The sequence below is a fragment of the Sinohyriopsis cumingii genome, chromosome 13 (genome assembly GCF_028554795.1).
Source record: "Sinohyriopsis cumingii isolate HCF-2022 chromosome 13, ASM2855479v2, whole genome shotgun sequence".
NCBI lineage: Eukaryota > Metazoa > Mollusca > Bivalvia > Unionida > Unionidae > Sinohyriopsis > Sinohyriopsis cumingii.
The window spans coordinates 19786848-19808924 of record NC_142973.1 but is presented as its reverse complement, the minus strand read 5'-3'; the positions used below and the strand labels follow the sequence as shown (position 1 = coordinate 19808924).

The following is a 22077-nucleotide window of genomic DNA, read 5'->3' as shown; positions in this document are numbered from 1 at the left end:
TCGAACCCCCGGACGAATCATACCAAAGACTTATAAAAATGGTACTAGAGGTTGCTTCACTTGGCGGTTAGCATTAAGAGTTTAATGTTAGGACTGGTCGGCCTGGTTTTAGGATAATGTAACTGGGCGGGACACGATGCCATATGTTTGCGGCATGATGCCCCACTGCTAGACATCACTATAAACTGCTACACTGCAGACATCCTACAGATATGACTGAATTTTTTTTTAAAGCTATGTTAAAAATCCAAATCGCACACATTCACACACACACACACACAGAGTAAACAACATTATGTAAAATGCTAAGACACAATAACAGAGCCTAGATGTAGGTCTGGTCTCCTTTAAAAAATATTATTCGAAGTTGTCAAAAGTTTAGGAATTTCCAAGTTGAAATCTGATGTCCTAGTTCCAGGTCCAAATAAACATGTTCATTTCCACTGATAATGATCTGAATATTTAATCCACACTCGTTGAGAAATATTAGCTATGTAGTATGTTGTTTAGAGAATAAATGTTCCTGGTCATGTACAACATGAATTTGATTTTAGACAAGGTTAAGTACAAAATACTGATTGTATAACATACGATCAATAAAAAAGCCAACAAATAATAAAATTAAATATACATAACACACCACCGAATCAGTTAATACTGTTAAATCAGTCAATGTTTTATACATGTTAAACATCTTTGCCAATGAAATACAAGAACATTGAAATAAGCTTGTGTATTATGCTTTTATAATTCCACTCTGAATAAGTGCATACTTTATTACAAACCATATCCACCGACCCACCCCACCCCACCCACCAAACAAATTGTTACTTGAAATTTTACTTGAAACAATAGGGGAAGACTGGCTCTATTACTTCCCATGGAAAAACACTTTATCCGTCCCGGTTGAATAGAAAGAGCAGATTTTTTTTCAAAATGTATATAAATGTTTAGTTTCTAACTGTTACATATTTACATAACACAATTACATATTTACATAACACACTGTTAATTATGTCAGACATGTACATAACTGAGCTGGATACAAGACTGAAAAGTGAAATATATCCCAATTTGCTGACATTAAACATTTAAATGTAAGCACCAACCATTACATACTGAAAAGTTATTTAAACATGTTAGGAAAATCAAGCAAAGGAAAGGAATGATACATCTGTCTGTCACGTGGTTTTGACAAGCAGTGTAATTGGTCTGTAAAAAAAAAAAAAAAGAGCGCAAGTGCAAAGGGATATAACTGCGTCACTCAATGTTGGGTGAGAGAAATAGACTCGCCTAAGGTATGCAATATCGCGCCATGCTAATGTAAAAATCTCGCTCGCCGTTTGGTATAAAACGAGAAGACGATGACAGTGTTAGTACCCCAACCATCAATCTCAGAAATTATAAATTGATGAATGAAATTACTATGTTCTGTACATTATTTTAAATTCTCCTTCGTTCTTTTCGTTATTGAAATCGGTGGGGGTGGGGTGTATATAAAACGGGAAGGCAGGTGAAGACTATTACCTGACCATCACTTGGGGGTCCCTAACACTGTCAGCTTGACGTTTCAAACCAAACGGTAGCTCTCCATATAAACAAGAAGACGGGCTGCTCACTGTCCTTTTCTGGTTTTAAGCACAGTTCATTTCTGTAAAAATTCTGTCGGCGTCCAATATTTACAATGTCAATCTTTAATATTTAAAATACAAATTGAACAAATGAAAAAAAGGAACTCTTGTATACATATACATGTGTTCAACGAGGTACAGCTCCAAAAAGTTACAGAAAAAACCCTGAGATTATCTAAGACAGTGAACTACATCACAACTGTTGTCTGAAGACAGATGCCGTTGCAAATATGGCGACCGTGTTTCTGAAGAAACTCTTGAATCGAAATGCAAACAAGTTGGCAGTGTTAGGGACCCTCTGTAAACCCCCCCCCCCCCGAATGTTACCCCCCCTCCCCAAAGCAAAGCAAAACAGATATTTAAACAAAGAGGTTTTTATATCCAAGCAAGAGTCTCCTCGACTAAAAACTAAACGAAGCGGATGCAGCCAATTTAGACTAATGTAGGTCTAGTTTAGTTATTCATCGACTGTATCCACGGAAATGTACGTTTGAATCTATGTATCCTCGTGTGTGTGCGCGCGCGCGCGCGCGTGTGTGTGTGTGTGTGTGTGACAGACAGAGAGAGAGATCGAGATTGTACGGTTGCACATGCGAAAATAGGCTAACTTGATTTAATCGTTTTGAAAGATGGGTCCTCTACTCACCAGTCGATTCATTCAAACTGTTTAAATTCTTTGCTGTATCGGTGCCTATCCATACTAAATTCATTAGAAATGCACACTTATCATCTCTTTAAATCCCAACCATAGCGTTCATTTAAACACACTTTGTCTCTACAATTTTTCAATCAAAGTAAAGGACAGATTCAATATTTTCATGGGTGAGTATGGTAAAGTCCAAGCTATAAGAATAGAGATTAAGTGATGTAGTGAAATTCGAATTAAAGCTGAAAAGAATATTAGTTTCTTTAAACGTTTCGCTTTTGTGTGTGTAAAATATGGAAATATTCAACGGGCCAAAAAGGAAAAAAAGCACGAACCTAAACCTAAAATAATGCATACTATACTTTCAATATAATCTGCCAAACAATATCTGATAAATCCGTAAACAATATTTTGATCAAAGATATCGGAACAATAGTGCCGTGCGACCCTTGAGTGTAGAGTGTTTATTTTTTTGGTTACGTATTTCAACTCTTCACGACTTATCTTGCAAGTATTGTTCCGGTGGACTAGTGGTTAGAGCGTCCGCCTCGGATAAGGAGGTTGTGGGTTCTATCTCTGGCCGAGTCATAACAAAGACTCACAAAAATGGTACTAATAGCATTAAGAAGTTAGTGTTAGGACTGGTCGGCCTGGTGTCAGGATAATGTGATTGGGTGGGACAACATGATACGTGTCTGCGGCATGATGACCCAGTGTTAGACATCACTGTAAACTGCCACACTGCAGACATGGTAGCGATATGACTGAAATTTGTTTAAAGCTACGTTAAAAATCCAAATCACACACACATACATGTATTGTACAATAAGATATATCGATAAATTAATTATTTTTTAATTCAAAAGTATCGTCTGTAGTATGAACTCGACATAATTGCAAAATAATTAAACTAGTGGGCACTGCAATAAAACTCAATTCCAAGACGCTAGAAACCGGTTTAATATGAGACAATGATATTTTCCAGGTATGTATTGGAAAACCTGGAAATGAATGGGCTTCAGATATTTTAAAAGTCTCACACCATAAACAATACCATGTACCATACGGGCTGTGCTTTTGAATAGCAGCTTAAATAAAACGTATTATAAATAAAGTAAAATAAAATAATATGTAATTTAGTGCTTCAAAAAATCTCCAGGTATATATACCCCTTTTGTGCACTCTGATTTATGAGAGATTTTCAACATGCGGAAGGCGGGATCTTCCATCACCCCATAGAAGTTACCCGAGGAAGACCGGTAGCTTGTGCTTATTTATTTCCAATACGAACTTCTATTCCGCTTAGAAATAATTGCTAGTGGTGATCAGGGTAGGGTATATGTTTAATTTTGCTTTTGTTTGTAAAACGAAATTTTTCTTCACAATTATATGAACTAGAGGAACTACAATGCCACACCAGTTGCATGACATCCGGGATTTTTGTTTACTGCCTTTTTATCAGCTTAAGAACAATATTAGTTAGGTTAATTAAAGAGTATAAATTATTTTAGTTCTTACTGCATTTTGATTATATCTATATATTTACTGAGCAGTCGACCAGGTGCGCCAGGTAACAATTTTTAATAAAATATAACATAATACAGTTTAGATTTCCGATAATGATCAAGCGACAAGAACATTGTAATATCTGCTAGTGAAATCTCCCCCCCCCCCCCAAGAAGTATCAGACAATAAAAGCGCATGATGCAAATTGGCAACCAAAAATATGGCACACTGACGTGCAATCCAGCTAAATACACGCATAACACTATCTGCTTATATTTTATTTTCCAAATTTTATCCATGACCTAGGGAACACTTGAAGCAGCTGAAATGGGGGTGGTGTGTGAACCGAACACACTAAGGGGTCGGAGGAAAGCGTACAGAGGCGTAGCTACGATAAGCAAAAATGTGCACAGCATAGGGGTCCGCGAATATAGGAGGTCAATTTGCCCGTCCAAACAACTTATTTTTTTTTTACACTATAGAAGAAACTAGGGTAGGAAATATTCCACCCATCCAATACCGTAATTGATAATACATACTTACGAGTATAAAATATGGCGTTGGCATTTGATATTAATAGAAATAGAGGCAGGGGCCCATCGGTAAGCCTTGCATAGGGACCCAAATAGACTAGCTACGCCACTCAAAGCACTGGGAAGGTTTTACCACCTGGAAGCTCCCTCAGACACACAATATACTCTGTAAGTGAGCCGCGGTAATTGACTTGGCAGAGCGTTGGACACGTAATCCAAGAGTCTCAGTTTCAATAATAGTTCAGGACAATCTGGATCGGCTGCCTCCTTGGAAAGGCACTTAGATCAAGCTTCCTCCCCACGATATAATCAATAAGGAGCTAAAGTGCCGTTAAAATCAACAAAATTCCCCTGAGCTAAAAAAGTTATTTTCAAGTTAAAAAAATATATAGGTTGTTATAAACTATTCTGAAAGATAATAGATTTAACACGAAAAAAAAAAAAAAAAAAAAGCGCGGTGGTTCCAAAGGCAATATCTGCCTACCATACATTAAATGTGTAGGCAACTAACATGCCAAGTGTGACTACGTAATCATGTATGGCGAAGAAATGATATATTAAAAGAAATCGGAAGGAATGTGTATATATATATTTATATAATCATGAGCCAAAAAATAGACCCGAGAACATATACAAGAGAAAGATTGCGTCAACTAACGTCTTCACAAGATGAAACATATTAATACATACAATCATAAAATTATATCTAGGAAATTTTGGACCTAAATATTCCATGACAGAATATGACCCCAACCTTTTTTCTTTTTTTACATATTTGTCTGGAACTGCTAATGCTACAGCGAGTGTCATTACATCAAACATAGATTGTTACATGATTAACAATGACCTTGGAAAAGGAACGACGCCGATTTTTATATGTTTCTGGATTATTTTTGAGAATTAATCTATAATGACTTCTAAAGTTGGTGGCTGATAAGTTGAATAAATGATCCGTATCTAGTCTGACAAAATAAAAAGAAAGACACAAAATTGAAAACTGTATACAAATGGTAACAACATGCATCTTTCTTACTACAAAACATGTATGCATGTATGTATGTTTCTATGCGCGTATACATGATGTATGTATGTATGTATGTATGTACGACTTTATCTCCCGTTCAACATAGATTACATTAGGTTAATCAAGTGCTTGATGACGTAGGATCCCGAAACACAACAATGAACCAAAGTAGTAAGTATATGAAAAATAGATACAGTATAAGTTAACAACGACAAGCAACAAGGAGATAACAAAAAATTCACATAGCTCAGTCATTTCATTCATCAATTAAAGTTTCTAACTTGAGTATTACTAAGGTCCCATAACATCATCGCTTTCGAAACCAAGCGGAAGTTGCCAGTGTAAAAGACGATCGTGCTCGCGGTTAATTTTAGTTCCTGGACATGTCCATTTTCAGCAAAGGGGTGATGTACTGCTACTACTACTACTTCACATATAGGTGTACAGAACGTCAACAGTCCATCATATGCTTACAATATTTAAAATCACTGTAATATTTCCCAAAATATTGCACAAAATGGGTGGGGGGCTTAAATTTGAGAATCTGCACAGTAAGTTGTTTCATGATTTGTAACATTAATGTACATTCATTAGACCCTATATATATATATTGGAAACCATATTTCATTATTTATGGAGTTGGTGTTGACAAACTGTACCAGCGTATTTGCATAAAATTGAAATGTTCACCATCACAGTGTATTAGTAACGTTGGTGATGATGATGATTATTATTATTATTAATCTTTTCCACTCATACATGATCTGCACCAAACGAAAGGCATTTTATTCCATGTTCATATTTGTAATGAAATTAACAAATTATGTAATCAAAGGAAGGGATCTACAATATCGGTGTGGTATAATTTTTTTTTTTGTTACATTCATTGGACCATGCTGTTATGGAGGGGCCCATCTAATCGATGGGGCTTTAATCTTTTTATTCTCAATCTCCTTGTGCACAAAATATTCTACAAAAGAGCCACAATTTTCACACGTGTCTACATTGTGGTTTTTTGTGAAATTATTTACGAAACTCTGACTTAGATTGTGTTATTTCTTTGTGACTGTCTCTGAATCTTTATTTAGATCTGTACATTACACAAATTACTGCACAGATCAAATATTAATATTCAAATCAAAGGTCAATAAAATTCAACTTGCAGTTAAATTTAAAAGAGAAGAGAAGGAAAAACTGATATTTTATATGGAAATGAAATGAAATTTATATAGAAATGGAAATGTAGTTTAAATTATACACTTGTTAGCAATCTATGGTCTTAAACTAAGCAACAGAAAAAAAACCCCAACAAGTTTTGAGAAATTCAACAAGTAATTTATTTCCCTAGAATACAAAGTGAAAATTTTAACAGAACTTTTGTTTTGAATTAAATCCGCAATAGTCTTAAAGTTCTATTACAAGTCCAAATACGTTAGGTTCCAATTTAATTCTGCTGTTTTTTCAAAAAAGTTCAAATATTGAATGTGTTGATGTGCCTGTAGTTTCGAACAAGGTAATGTGACAGTGGCCAGGATTGTGATAATGTGCTAACCGCACTAAACGTTCTTGTCTGAATTCACTATAATTCCAAATTAAAGTTTCTGTCCAAGAATAGTATTGAGCAGTAAGACTGATTGTGCTTCAGGATGTTAAGGCAAGAATAAGTAATTTTTCGAGTAAACACCAGTCCACTCCAGTCGCCGGTTAGTGCGTCCGCTTCGGATATGGGAAGTCGCGGGTTCGAACCCCCGGACGAATCATACCAAAGATTTATAAAAATGGTACTAGAGGTTCCCTCACTTGGTGCTTAGCGTTAAGAAGTTAATGTTAGGACTGGTTGGCTTGGTGTCAGGTTAATGTGACTGGGCCGGACACGATGCCTTATGTTTGCGACATGATGCCCCAAAGCTAGACATCACTATGAACTGTTATACTGCAGACATTCTAGAGATATGACTAAAAATTTGTTAAAGCTATGTAAAAAATCCAAATCGCACACACAAAGAGTAAATAACATCATGTAAAATGTTAAGACACAATAACAGAGCCTAGATGTAGGTATGTCTCCTTCAAAAAAAAATTAAATTCGAAGTTATCAAAAGTTTAGGAATTTCCAAATTGAAATCTGATGTGCTAGTTCCAGGTCCAAATAAACATGTTCATTTCCACTGATAATGATCTGAATATTTAATCCACACTCGTTGAGAAATATTAGCTATGTAGTATGTTGTTTAAAGAATAAATGTTCCTGGTCATATATAATATGAATTTGATTTTAGACAAGGTTATGTACGAAATACTGATGTATATAACATACGATCAATAAAAAAGCCAACAAATAATATAATTAAATATACATAACACACTGTTGAATCAGATAATACTGTTAAATCAGTCATTGTTTTATACATGTTAAACATCTATGCCAATGAAATACAAGAACATTGAAATAAGATTGTTTATTATGCTTGTCTGGTTCCACTCTTAATAAGTACATACTTTATTACAAACCACATCCACTAACCCACCCAACCCAACCCACCAAACAAATTGTTACTTGAAATTTTACCTGAAACAATAGGGGAAGACTGGCTCTATTACTTCCCACGGAAAAACACTTTATGCAGACACTGTATTGGTCCAAGCGTCCCGGTTGAATAGAAAGAGCAGATTTTTTTCAAAATGTATATAAATTTTGAGTTTCTAACTGTTACATACTGTTATATTGTTCGAACATGTACATAATTCAGCTTGATACAAGACTGAAACGTGTATTATATGTCAAATTGCTGACATTAAACATTTAAATATAAGCACCAACCATTACATACTGAAAAGTTATTTAAACATGTTAGGAAAATCAAGCAAAGGAAAGGAATGATATATCTGTCTTTCACGCGGTTTTGACAAGGAGGGTAATTGGCCTGTACAAATGTGCAAGTGGCAAGGGATATAACTGCGTCACTCACTGTTGAGTGAGAAATATAGACTCGCCTAGGGTATACAATATCGCGTCATGCTGATGTAGAAACCCCGCTCTCCGTTTAGTATGAAACGAGAAGACGATGATAGTGTTAGTACCCCAACCACCCATCTCAGAAAATATAAACTGACGAAAGAAATGACTATGTTCTGTACATTATTTTAAATTCTCCTTCGTTCTTTTCGTTATTGAAATCGGTGGAGGTGGGGTGTATACAAACGGGAAGGCAGGTGAAGACTACAACCTGACCGTCACCAGGGGGTCCCTAACACTGTCAGCTTGACGTTTCAAACCAAACGGTAGCTCTCCATATAAACATATTCATTGTCCTTTTCTGGTTTTAAGAACAGTTCATTTCTGTAAAAATTCTGTAGACGTCCAATATTTACAATGTCAATCTTTAATATTTATAATACAAATACATACATATACATGTGTTCAACGAGGTACAGCTCCAAACATTTACAGAAAAAGCCCTGAGATTATCTAAGACAGTGAACTACATCACAACTGTTGTCTGAAGACAGATGCCGTTGCAAATATGGCGATCATGTTTGTAAAGAAACTCTTTCGAATGGAAACGCAAACAAGTTGGCAGTGTTAGGGACCCTAGAAATACCCCCACCCCACCCCCAAAAGTAAAGCAAAAACATATTTAAACAAATAAATTTTTGTATCCAAGCAATAGTCTTCTCGACTAAAAACTAAACGAAGCCGCTGAAGCCAATTTAGACTAATGTAGGTTTATTCATCGACTGTATCCACGGAAATGTACTTTTTATCTATATATCCTCGTCTGAGTGTGTGAGAGAGAGAGAGAGAGAGAGAGAGAGAGATTGAGATTGTACGGTTGCACATGCGAAAATAGGCTGACTTGATTTGATCGTTTTAAAACATGGATCCTCTACTCACCAGTCGATTCATTCAAACTGTTTAACTTCTTTGCTGTATCGGGGTCTATCCATACTAAATTCATTAGAAATGCACACTTATCATCTCTTTAAATCCTAACGCTAGCGTTCATTTAAACTCGGTATCTACAACTTTTCAACCAAAGTAAAGGACAGATTCAATATTTTCATGGGTGAGTATGGTAAAGTCCAAGCTATAAGAATAGAGATTAAATGATGTAGTTAAATTGGAATTACAGCTGAAAAGAATATTAGCTTCTGTAAAAGTTTCGCTTTTGTGTGTGTAAAATATGAAAATATTCAACGGGCCAAAAAGGAAAACTAAAAAAAATGAAGAAAAAAAAAAAATGAAAAAAAAAAAAAAAAAAAAAAAAAAATGCACGAATCTAAATTATTCAATCCTGTTGGAATTATCGACTCGTCTTTGCAGTGCTAGATGTAACACTGTTAAAATGTACAGGTCAGAATGTAACTTGGATGAACATTTGGAATGTAAGGGCCTCTCTCTTTCTCTCTCTGGCATATCAAAATTTTGTATTGGATCAAAGTTTCAGGTTTTTATTTTTCTGCCGTTTATTAAGTAGTATTTGGTTTGTTATTTTATTCTTTCTATGTTTTTTTGTGTGTTTATTTTGTCTTTTTGTTTTTCATTCACAACATTGTTTTTTTTATACACAGGAAAAATGATATGATCACATTGCCTTGTAGATGTAAGCCAAAATGACGTCAGTGTAGCTTGCAAATATTTTACACGCATTTTATGTGAATATCGGAAAAGTACTGCCAGGGAGAGGGGACAAATTCTTATAATTTTTTTCGTTCATACAGGTCTGATCACAATAAACTGAAAAGGCAATGAAGAAATAAACATTTAATTATAAAACACTGCCTTCACTCGACCGTGTGTGTACTCGTCGTTCTAATGATGTTCGTTACAAAATCCAAAAATAACATTAACATACTCTTGTGCTAAATTATATAAAACCATTAAACCTCTAACCATTTCATGATTCCTATTTTTAAATATATTACTATGAGTTTCTCACGTTGCTGGACCAAGAAAACTATGATCAATAACAATATATACAAGTAGGCCACATTTAATCGTTTCAATTTTAGCACCAATTACTTCTAATAACAACACTCTACATTTAGCTTCCCGCTATGTTACGCAAGGAGTATTAACAAAGTTACCAGAAATGCAAGTTTATCGTCATAATTCATTTCGTTGCACATTGTACATCTCCATTTAGTTTGCTGTTAACAATGCCAACATTTCTCATCACATATTATGATGTACTCTCAACATACATGGGCACAAAGGAACGTTTCAAACACTTTCGAAAATCGTTGATATAAACAATAATGCAGTCTATTGACAGTTTACAGTTGTAACTACTAGCCATCAAAACAAGTAGCATTTTCATCAGATTTTTAAAAATAATATCCTTTTTTTTTAATGAATGCTGTGTAATATTTATCTAAAAGAACATCTCATTTGACACACGATTAATCTTTTTGATAACACCATATTATTATTATTATTATTATTATTCAGTCATTATTTATCAAGGATAACCCACTTAGTTGTAAAAGACACATCAGCCAGGTGATCGTCAAAATAGTTACAGGTTATATTTAATAAAGTACTTGCACACACTCTCTCTCTCTCCCTCTCGTGGCCTAGTGGTTAGAGCGTCCGCTTTGGATGCGGAAGGTCGTGGGTTCGATCCCCGGCCGAGTCATACCGAGAATTACAAAAAATGATACTAACAGCTGCTTCGCTATGCGCTCGGCATTAAGAGGTTAGTGTTAGGACGGGTCGGCTTGGTGTCAGGATAATGTGACTGGGTGGGACATCATGCTAGATGTCTGCGTCAAGATGTCCCTGTGCTAGACATCACTATGAACTGCCACACTGCATACATCGTGGCGATTTGACTGAAACATTGTTAACGCTACGTTAAAAATCCAAATCTCTCTCTCTCTCTCTCTCTCTCTCTCTCTCTCTCTTACACATACACACACACACACGACAAGGAATACTGGCGCATTATGTTCATCTATCATATTCACACACCCAATCTGCATACAATGACATACTTCTGTACTATGAAACTTTAATGTATATATCCTGGTGACTATAAGGGATAATTTTTTAAAACGAAGTTTTTAAGAAGCAAGGGAATAGTACATATTGACAGGGCAGAGATTTAAAAAAAAATAGGCGGTGTTATAGTACATTTTGAACTGGTTATTTCTGGACATTGGAATCATGAGTTCATGACTGCACATTGCACAAGCCAAATTTCTTACTACATGCAGGTTCTCTCTCTCTCCGTCTCTGTCTCTCTCTCATGCACATACACACACGCATACGATTTATTTCGATGGAGCTATGTACAATCAGACGCTGTGTTTGAAAATGAGATGTTTACTCCCATTCATTCCAATGAACCATTATTCCCTCTCCCAATCAAATTCTTCCTCGTTAGTTCCAAGCTGTTCCCAAGGTAAAGCGTCTACTTAACTAGGTGAAAACCTTACTTTAAAGCAATTCTGTCGAAAAATCAAATTCAAGCAAGTATCTGTGTGATCCATTCGTTTTGTAGTGAAAGTAATATTTTGTCTGTTCAACATCCTTGTATTACCGATTCTTTTCAATCGAATTTGTGTTGTCCTTTTTGACAAGGTCCCATAACTGGGAATTAGGGTTGTCAATTTCAATCGAATTTATGTTGTCCTTTTTGACAAGGTCCCTTGGTTGGGAATTAAGGCTGTCAATTTTCGATTCACTAAACTTCCTCTCAACCGGATTATTTCGCTTCTAATAGGAGTTTTGCTGTATGGTTGTTAGCTGAGGATTTAACGTCCGGAAACTAAAAGACAAATGAGGAAAATTAAGTTGTGAAACACGATGCACGTGAACTTAAATCTTATTATGGTACAAATCTGGTGCTACTTACACTGACCTAGTACGAATTGTACATTTGCTTATTGATCTCACATGACAGAAGTTACCGAAGTTAAGGTGTACTCAAGGAATCTTCTGTAACACTGAGCACATTTAAAATAAAGACTTTCTTTAATTTCCAGTCTGTCCGTTTGTTTGTTTTCTGGAGACCGGTAGCTCAGTTGGTAGAGCGTTGGATGCGTAATCCAAGGGTCAAAGGTTCAATACCCACCCAGGCCAGCCCAATTCAGCTTCTTCTGTGTGTCCTTCGAAGAGGAGTTGGCTCACATTTCCTCGATATGATATGTTAAATGTGCCATACAAACATTTCCTCGGAATTATATGTTAAATTAAATGAGCCGTAGAAATCAACAAGACCAAAAAAAAAAACAACAAACATCAAAAAAACGTCCCTGTTTCTGACACATTATTTCAGTACGTTTGGCTGCTTTTGTACCCCCCCCCCCGCCAGCAAATTTCAACCGAAAAGTCTTAGAATCATTTGCTTCCTTCCGTTATCTCGACATCTCTTGAATAAGCGCAACATGAAACTTTGAGATATAGCTGAAGTTTGTATGAAGATGCGCACACTGGCTTTAAAATATTAATGTGGTTGTGGTGTTAGGAGTGGAATGGTTTTAATTTTTTTGTCCTTTTGTTTTGCTGCTGTTATTCAAAATGTCTGAATTATGAATAGTGGAAATCTATCAATGTCAAGGCTAAGAACATATGACAAGTAACGGATTCTATGATTATCCTTGTTTTTTTCCCGTGGGAGGGAGAATACTGTTGTTTGGGTTAAATAGGTATGAAGGACATGGGGAGAGAAAATGCCGTTAACATGTAGGTTGCGAGAGTTGTAAAGTCATGTGACTCAGAATGCAAATGGCCAGATCCAATATCAAACTTCAGCAACGTACTTTCATCTCGTCTGTCAGCGGATTAAAGACGTGACATGACGAATGTTGTGCTCACGATATTTGAAAAATAAATCATATTATTATCGATTTCATACAGGTATATCTCGATGAAAGGTCGTTCAAGTTTGCTGGGCCCGCTAGTAAGCGGCTACCCCATGCCGACACCAAATGGTGTCGGCCAGTTCCAACTTTTCGATAGGGAATGGTTTCTGACCCTACACCCCAACATAAATGTCTAAATATTAAAAATGGAGTGACAAGGATGACAGGATACTCGGACTACCTGACACCAGGCCGAACAGTCCTAACACTAACCTATTAACACTGAGCGTCAAGCGAGGAAGCTGCTTGTACCATTTTTATAAGTCTCTGGCATGACTCAGTCGGGATTCGAACCCGCGACCCCCTGCATCCGAATTCACAGGTTAGAATGGCATATCTTCTTGAATCAAGGTGCCTACCGGAGTTAAAACGCGAAACATTTGTGTATACATATAAAACTTATCGAGCTGGTGAACTAATTTGCCTTCCCAGTCTCAATACTTTACATAATAACTGAAATATGTACTATGTGGAATACCAGACGAATTGTAGGGAGTGGCGACTAAACGGCCAGTGGCGAGGGTGCTTTAGCCCATGTGTTTTCTCTGCCATTACCCTTTGATTCTCCCACTCTACATAATAACCGGTTTCATACGAGGACATTTTGTATAACTTATTTATTTTATGACCGCTCCCTTCTTTTCGATTTTTAGATGATAAACTCTTTTTTCCATGTTGGTCTTATGTTCTCCATATAAGCCTCTTTCTAAGCAACCCCGGTTTCTGTTTTTTCTCTCTTCCGTGTTGCATCATCCGTTAGAATCAAATGTAGCCAATCATTTCTTCAGCTGCTCCCGCCTCCTCCAAATTGCTAATTAACATGTCATATGTGCATATACGTTGAACAGTACAAGACTATTTGACAAACATCTGCCGGACATTTTAGACAGTAGTGAAGGCAGGACTGGAAATGAGAAAGTATCTGGACATAGAGTTGAGGATATTATTAATACAGAAATTGTCACTGGTCCCTGACAACATTCCGCTGCTGAAAGAAAAGTACCATTTTCTCATCGTCTGGCATCAACAGTCAATATGGAAAAGATCTGGCAAAAAAAGCTGCCTTCATTCAAAAAGAGACTAAAATCGATCCATATGCACAAAAGACCACAGATTTCGTCATCAATTTGTTAGTTTTAAGATTTATGTGCCACATTGCAGCAAAAGCTGACAAAGTCCGAAATATTCATATTTATGTTTTAGTTGACCATTTAAACATGTATTTGTAAACTTTGCTCAAAGGTCTGAATAGATGAACAATATGGTGTGAAGTCACCCGCGCATTTGCTCTCGTGTCCATTTCAAAGCGTTGTTTCAGTATACTAGCTGCTCTGAAATGTTTGGATTTGGCGTTGTTTCAGAGAAGATTTAAAAACTAAAGAAAAAGACAAAATTAATCATTTAAGTTAGTGGCACTTGATGAAATATGTGTACCATGTGTATTTAAACAAAGCTAATGTCCATACTCTTATCAGGAACAATTAAATGCAATATTTAGGTTCTGCTACGGTCATTTCAAGTCATATGGCCCAAATACATGTTGCAAAACCCCAAAATGGGCACAACAATCTTAATCAGTCTCTGAGTGTTCTATAAGACTGACCAATGGTTTGATTTGGTGTTAACGACACATCAACGTAAAATAGGTTACTTAGTGCTAAGGTTGGAGAATAATACCTTATCGAAAGACACGCGACGGATGCCAGCATGGGTTGGTCCGATTGAAGGATTCCAATGTTCACCCTTTTCGGTCGCAAGTCCGCCATGATAACTAATGATTCGCCGAGGCTGCAGCATCCATTTGTCGCCTCTGACGATGTGCAGAAAAGCGCATCGGATCTATTTTTTATAATCGAGTCCGTACGATGTAAGGATGAATGAGGGTGATGATCTAAGTATCGTGTCCATTACGACATGATGTTCTGAAGTTACTTGATATGAAACTTATAAAATTCGCGGTGATGATGATGATGATGATGATAATTATAATAATAAATGGAAGACAAGTTAAATACAAATAAAAATTATCTTATAAAAATACCCTTAAGGAAGAAACCACATCTAAAAAAAAGCATAGTTACAGTTAGATAACTATATGCCCTTGTGCTGTATTGATACGAAACCACATTCAAACATCAAGTAAATACAACTGGGTCAATATATGGCACTCAACATGCTAGATTTGAGAATTTGATAAGAAATGACAGCTATTACCCTGAACCACAAATCTTTACGTATCCATAACCTTAGGCTTTGGGAGTAAAGTATCAAACTGCCCACTGAACTGTGAGGTAGTCCTCTCGCCCGTGAACGCCCGATGGCAATTTAATAGACCATGACTATTCGCCGCATTGCCCAATACACCTGTGCAACACACCTAGCAGTCAACAGCATGGCACACAAATTACCTTGTTAGAACCAATGAAAATAGAGGTTTAGCAGTGAATGACCTAGTTATAGCCATTGCAAATAGAGGTTAATTAGTGGAAGACCTTGTTAGAACCAATGATAATAGAGGTTTAAAGGAGACCAGAAATCAATGGAAATAATAGAATAATAATTAAAGCACTATAAAAGAAAACTTTATTCTGAAGTATCATCTGCGACCGTAATGCCAATACTTAAATATTAGCATATCTTCTAGGAGTGATTTTCCGTGACCTCGTATGCAAAATTTCTACGCCTATTTGGTTACTTTCGAGATGTTACGTCACAGTAGCGACTACAGCATCCCAAGTGGGAGTTGCCAGAGTAAAAGACAATGCCGGTTTGCGTTGCTTACGAGTGTAATAGCACATTAAGAAAAGCCTGTGGACAACATTTTTTTCTTTTTCCAAAAGATAAAGTTATAAAGAAAGTATGGATACATCAATACAAGCGAGTTGATTGCAAAGCAACACCATACATCACTCTCTGCTTGTTACATTTCTCAAAGGAATGTTACGAGAGGGATCCTGAAAAATGGCAGCTCTAGGATACACAAATGCTAGGCCTAGAGTAAAAGTTGGCGCTGTTCCAGACATACCGTTGGATATTTTAAATCCTGGGAAAAGTGTAAACGTGTGAGTTACGAAAATAGGCAGAAGGCCGAGTAAGTGACCACAAAATGCAACAATCAATTCACAGATCTATTATCTACAGCAGCAGTGCTAAAAAAATCGGATAGCCCGACACGCGGGGCCCCTCTGATTTTAATTAGGGCCCATCCTGTATTCAGAGTGAGGTGCCCGTCGGGCTTGTCGAAACGAAAATTGTTTGCCTGAGTTAACTTTGACCGCGCTGGTGAAATGAGTAAATGTATTTTCAAGATGTTGACATACATGCCTGAACACAGCACAATCTAAATCAAATCACCACTGTTCTATGTGAAATTGATATCTGATTTTAATCAAATGGATTCTTTGCTAAAAATAAGGTTCTAAACCTGTCGTGTTTCGAGAAAACACAATTTTCAGTAATCTTACAAAAAGAAAAAAATAAAAAAAAATAAATATAAAAAATCAGTCTATGCCTGTTACATGCAATATGTATAAACGTATGAATAACATACTCAGAGACATGGAAAATAGAGATTTAACAGTGAATAACTTTGTCAGAGCCATTGAAAACAGGTTTAATGTTGAAAAACCTTGTTAGAACCATTGAAAAAAGAGGTTTAACAGCGAAAATGTGCATGCAATGTGTCTTCTTTGCATATATCATCTTGAGTCAGTGGGAAATATCAAAACTTTAGATCAATATTACAGAGAGCGAACAGGGTGACGAATGCAGTTAGTGCATACACGAGTGTCGCAACCCCGCCAGCAATGTATTTATTTTTCAGTCTCTACTCAAAACATTATCGCAAAATAATATTAACGCTAGGCAACTAAAGAACGATAGCTCTGAAAACAGTTAAACTAAAAGAAATGCACCATATCTGGGTGACCGGAGTATGGCCATTAAAACAGATAAAGTTTAGACTGAATGACTTTTTCTTAAATGGTATTATTTTTAAGTTGATAATTACTTGATTAGCATCAGTAGGTTTGATTCTGAGTTGGCCATATACATTTAACCAAATAACTTTGCCCATCGTCAAGTTTCTCTGATTCAGCAAGTGCTACACAAACGACACACTACACCCTGTCGTATGTATGTATGTATGTATGCATAGATGCATATTCGGATGTATGAATGGATGGATGCATGCTTGTTCTGTAGTATACACATGAAAAGACATACACAACGCCATCAGTACTCATAGACCATTCTTCATTCATTTGTTTTTGTTTCTGGCCTGAAATGTTCCAAGAACAGAGATATTACTCCTTTGTAGATGCATCTGTAACAGGCAATATATACATCTATAACGGGGAACAGATACATTTGTAACGGGCATTATATACATCTGTAACTGGCAATAGATACATCTGTAACGGTCAACAGATACATATATAACGGGCATTAGTTACATCTATAATGGGCAAAATATACATCTGTAATCGGCAATATATACAAAGGGAACGGGCAATGGATAGATATGTAACGGACAATATATACAAAGGTAACGGGCAACATATACAAACGTAACGGACAAGACTACAAGTAATGATAAAGAGCCTGTATATTTGGGAATAAAGGATTAAAAGATACAATTTATTAAAAGGCAAAGCAAAGAACGTTAAATAAGTTCTTTTAAGCTGTGATTCAGATTTAGCGGATGAATAAGGGTAATAACATGTATGATTTTACCATATATAGGAAAACGCTATTTTCAACATATATAGAACTTTGAACTGAAAGGTGTCTGAACCTAAAATAAAAAATACTGAAAGACCTTTACCTTGCATACTGCATATCGTTGCCATATTTGAACTTACATGCATACTGCATAGCGTTGCCGTATTTGAACTTACATGCATACTGCATAGCATTGCCATATTTTAACTTTACCATGCATGCTGCAAAGTGTTTCCATATTTGAGCTTACAATGCATACTGCAGAGCGCTGTCACATTTGAACTGTACCATGCATACTGCATAGCGTTGCCAAATCTGAACTTTACCATGCATGCTGCAAAGTGTTGCCATATTTGAGCTTTACCATGCGTACTGCATAGCGTTGCCACATTTGAACTTTACCATGTATACTGCATAACGTTTCCATATTTGAACTTTACCATGCATGCTGCAAAGTGTTGCCATATTTGAGCTTACCATGCATGCTGCATAGCATTGCCACATTTTAACTTTACCATGCATAATGCATACCACTGCCACATTTGAACTTTACCATGCATGCTGCATAGCGTTGCCATATTTGAAATTTCAAAAAAGAGGACACTCCGTAGAGTGGGTGAATCTATATAAAGATTTAAGGACCGAAAAGGAGCACATTTCCGGGAGAATTGAGACGTATGGCAACCCTAATACCACACGGAATCAAGCGTTCATAAAAAAATTCATTCTATCTCCAAAGAAGATACACATTTTTTAATCGGTTATAAAGAAGTTCATTTCTTGATCAGAAATGAAATACAAGAATAAACTGAATTTAAGTAACATTGCCTTGATAGTAGTATATTGGGATATCCTAGCCTCAAAGGGAACTTAACATAACATGGGGAAATTTAACATGGAGTGAACGGGGAATTGAACATAGCGACAAGGGATTGGGACACCCTAACATCAATGGAACTCCCAATCAAAAAGGTCGTGGGATACCCTAGCCTCAAGGGTTTTTGAAAGGTCGTGGGCAACTATAGCCTCAATGGATTTTGAAAAGTCATGGACACGTTTGGCGACAAGGAGAATTGAACATTGAGAATATTGGGTCTGTCTGCGGACAATGGAATGGAGTGAGTTTGTATAGAACCAATAAACACACACACACACACACACACACACACATAGATGGCAAAGAGAATAAATATCTTTTCGAGGCATATGAGTAGTCCTGAAAACGACCGTTGTTTTTTTTTTTGTTAACACCATTCCGTTAACATAGACGGCATCGCATACTTATTCTTCTCTTCCTCAAACTTCTTCTGACTTTTGGACCGTAGATGAGGACTCTTTTCAAACAGCCCTTTTCGCCACATAAATTCTTATTTTCCAAACGCTCGTATCGGTGATCCGGATGATTGCCCATGATTATCTGACATACATAAGCAAGTCCTTACGGATCAGCATCGACGATACGAGAGTAGATGATGCAACGTTAGTTTACGTCTCGCGACGAGAGCAGGTGAAGGGAATGAAATGAACTGCAGTTATTTATAGTGGAAGAGCGATCGAAACGGATTGAGTTTATTTCACCAATCCTAACACGCGTGACAAAATTTAGTCACAGTGTGGATAAAATCTTCCAATTGGAAGAGAGCTGCCTGTGACGTCACATTCCCTATATAGATGCGGTAGCGTCTGTGAGCAGTGAATCAATGGGACAAAACTTTCAAACATGACGGAAAGTATTAAGATGATGAAATGACTGCACCTGCCGTGGAGACGAGAAGTGATGGCATAACAGCGGCTACCAAAGTCATCACAGTCTTACTTCAAGAAGAGACCGACTTTAGTTGGAATTTTGTCGATCTTCTCTTCTTCGCAAGAATTTGTTCCGGTACCAGTACCATCGCCACCATCTCCTTCTTTATCGCACGTCTAAGATTTTAAACAGAGACAGAAAGAAGAATTGGAGAAATGTTTACAGCAACAGAAAGCAGCAGAACAAACTTTTCTCCTTCAACGGCAACAAGAAGAAGAAGAAGAGGCAAGAAGAAGAAAACGACAGGAAGGAAAAGCAGCAGCAGAGAAGAAACAAGGTCTAGGAGAGAAGGAGGACAGTGAAAGTTAAATAGTAACGGTACTCTTAGACATTTTGGCGGAGTTAAGGAGTCTGAAACAAATGTATCAGACTTCTTTAATACGAACCAAGAGAAATATACCTTCCCGAGCCAAACAACCCAACCCTGTTAATATACCCTAGATAATAGCCCTAGTGATTTCTACCGAATCACCATCGACACGAGCAAGTCCAGAAGTAGGCCTTGTTCTGGTACAAATATTACAATCCAATTCACAACATAACACTTTAAAAAGTTTATAGACTTCTTATGTGTCTTTGTTTACTCTGTGTTTTGAATTTCTTTACTTTCACAGGTTTTCTCTCCCCTTCTTCCTCACTTTCTCCTAGTCTTCCTTTCTTATATTTTTTCTCTTTCTAGACATGTCTGGGTTCTTCCTTTTGATAGGGTAACTCTTCCTGTTCTGATCCCCTCTCTTCCTCTGTTTCCTGGTTTTTTTCATATTATAGAGCATTCTGCAGACCAATGTCCTTTCTCATGACAATGATAACATGTATCTTGACTTTTGTTTCTTCTGACACCTGTCTTGCTTTTTTGATTGTGTGGACACTCTGTAGCCCAATGTCTTTTCTTCTTACAGATATATCAGGTATCTTGACCTTTTATATCGAAAGGAAGGGGAGTAGTCCCTCGGCTTGTGTGAAGAAAACGTTCGTATGACACCTCGCAAAGCTCTGATCTGATCTGTCTGACATAGATATAGGGCCCCATGGCGTTTAAGATGTAGTCATTTGACTTTTTGAAGTCAAAATTAAATGATCGCATTATTTCGTGGAGAAAGCAGAAAAAAGAGGCAGAAACTTGATATATCGCCTCGCACAGTAGCTGAAGCCTTGGCTCAAATTCATGCCAGTGAATTTGAATATGACATAAGTGAGCCAGAATCCAGACCCAGAGAGTCTACACCCTTCGAAAGTCCACCATTAACTCCTCAAAAGTACTACCACATTCGAGCGACAGAAAATAGCTCCTCTAGAAAATTTAGAACGACAGCCTATACGTACACGGTGAAGTTTAAAGATTTCAAGTCGACGAACTGTTGGAGAAAGCAGAGGGGTTCGTTACTGAGCAGTGGGATTCTCCTTTGCTAACCACACTGAAACGGCAATGTGAAGCCAAAGAAGAAGATCGCTTGAGACGTTCCCTTTATCATGATAGTTTGAAGTCCCCCGTTCGGATCCAGTTTAGCAGCCCAACAGAATTAACACCTTCCAAAGTCATCGACAAGATTAAACACGTGCAACAATCCAAAGCAAGTCTCACATCACTGACGGAAAAGCGAAACTGTTCATGACCCACGTGTCTCTTCCCCAAGGGACCGGTCGCAAAAAGGTGTTGTTGGTGGACGACCTTCGTAGCACAAAAACGATCTTTGTTCGAATTAACAACCTTCAAGAGCATATTTGCTTAGCCCTTGCCATCGTGGTGGGACGAACGTGTGCTGACAAGAACGACACGGCAGAATGGAAAAGAGCCGGAAAAACTATTCGACAATCGGACAGAGCCAAACAGCGAAGTGAAGCAGAACTCGTGTTACAGCAAGCTTGGATATCCAAAGACACACACTGTTTTACCACACCATTACCAAAACTGATGTTTCCTTTGTGCCGTACTTGTGCCGAAACGTGCAACCAAGACCGACCTTGTTAGCACACCCAGGAAGAACGCGTCTTGACGGGAACGTAGGTCAGCTTGGAATTGTTTAAAGTTCTGGACCTGGGATACCAAGTGTTAGAAGAGTACGAAAGTTACCACTTTCCCAAGACAGAAAAATGCCACAAGAGCGAGACTCAGAAAGGCATTTTCGTAGACTACGTGGACGCATTTTTGAAACTGAAACAAGAAGCCATTGGCTATCCTTCCTGGTGCCACACTCCCGAAGACCAAATGAAATTCAAAGAGAAATACTCGGAGCAGGAAGGCATCACTTTAGACCATGTGGAAAAAACGAAGAAAGGCGATCGTTTGCCAGAGTGATGTTAAATGGCTTGTGGGGCAAAATGGCACAACGATAGTGTTT

General features: G+C 37.2%; 1 protein-coding gene across 2 annotated transcripts in view; it reads right to left on the bottom strand.

Moving 5' to 3' along the window:
* LOC149785012 (core alpha-(1,3)-fucosyltransferase-like) overlaps positions 1 to 22077 on the bottom strand; it is a 104105-nt gene that overhangs the window by 47737 nt on the left and 34291 nt on the right. The window contains exon 1 of one of the 2 annotated variants that reach the window (XM_089978711.1): positions 7910 to 8009. The exons of the other annotated variant lie outside the window; for it this stretch is intronic. The gene's annotated coding sequence lies outside the window, so the exon portion shown is untranslated. Of the gene's footprint in view, positions 1 to 7909; positions 8010 to 22077 lie in introns of those variants that run through there. 2 annotated transcript variants of the gene reach the window in all.